Source organism: Mytilus galloprovincialis, chromosome 11, assembly GCF_965363235.1.
Source record: "Mytilus galloprovincialis chromosome 11, xbMytGall1.hap1.1, whole genome shotgun sequence".
In the NCBI taxonomy this organism is placed as follows: Eukaryota; Metazoa; Mollusca; class Bivalvia; order Mytilida; family Mytilidae; genus Mytilus; species Mytilus galloprovincialis.
In genome coordinates, this window is record NC_134848.1 from 60,676,559 (window position 1) to 60,678,182 (window position 1,624).

Sequence of the window (1,624 nt, forward strand, 5' to 3'; positions counted from 1 at the left end):
GCAAAGGAATGACAAATGTGAAACATTTCAAACGAGAAAACTAACAGCCTAATGTAGGTCCAAAACATGTACGATAAACACATATGTAGCACATCAACAAAAAAACATCCACTGAATTACAGGCTCTTAGCTTGGGACAGGCAGATGCATACATAATGTGGCGGGGATATACATATTAGAGGGATCCAAACCCTCTCCTAACCTGGGACAGTGGTGTAACAGTACAAAAGTCAATCTCTTTGATAACGTACATTATGTTTAATTAGGCAATTGCATATATGTAATAATGCAAAACACAAACTAATGCTTATTGATAGAGTATATGGTTTCTTATTACTGTTTTTAAAAAAAAAAGTGAAAAATTGGTTATTTATACTTTACTGAAACTCTCTTTTGGTTGATACTTTTCAGCATCCAAGGGCAATAACTCTTATTAGTTATCATCAGATCGATTCGGACATTTATTTGTCTTAACAATCTAATTATTAAGCCCAAGTTTATTTTGTCTACATCTAGCTTTCAAAGTTTGAGTGAAAATACACGAATAACCACAGGGTAAAATTTAGAACATGACCTAGACCTCTGATCTTGCCATTATCTATGATTGGGTGAACAATGACCCTAGATCAAGATAAAATAGGCTTTTATCACTTATGGTAAATTTTTGTATCAATTATTCCGAATACAAAAGGGAAAACAACTCTCTTATTTTTCTTAATATTGAAAAAAATGGAGATGCATCGTGGGTATTTGATGAGCAATTTTGAAAGATAGATTGGTTTATTTCTCATACGATTGGGATGACTTATAGATTATAGGAAAAATGGTATAAGGGTGAACATTTTATTGTAAAACGCGTTTTGCCGTTAGTAGAGCGAGCTTCAAACGCGTAATAACTGTTCAATATCACATGCAAACTATCTGGGCTGCATTTGGAGAAACTACGACCTATCCTTCTGGAGAACGTTATTCTTTATATTCCCTTTTTTACTTGGCAGTGTAAAGCTTAAAATAAGTAGGTTTATATCAGATGTAGATACTTCATATTTTTTAAATATGAAATGGATTAATAAAAGAGGGACGAAAGATACCAAAGGGACCGTCAAACTCATAAATCTAAAACAAACTGACAACGCCATTGCTAAAAATGAAAAAGACAAACAAACAACAGCACACACGAAACAACATAGAAAACTAAAGAATAAACAACACGAACCCCAAAAAACCAGGGGTGATCTCAGGTGCTCCGGAAGGGTAAGCAGATCCTGCTCCACATGTGGCACCCGTCGGGTTGCTTATGTGATAACAAATCCGGTAAATAGTTTAATTCGGTAGGTCACATTCATGAAAGGGAATAAATGTCATTCAAAAAAAAATAAAATTAAGATCAATTGAATACACAAAATACAATACAAATTTGATGTTTAACCAGGTAAATTAATCTCTAAAAAAAATAAATCAAATGAATAACGTTTGACACAAGAGATAAATATATCATCGTGTAATTAAATTTACAATAAGACTTCCTTGATATTCGATACTGTATGTTTAGTCACGTTTAAAAAGACATATTCATGTAACCTAGCATATATACAATGAAATACACATTCCAGTCATTGAACAA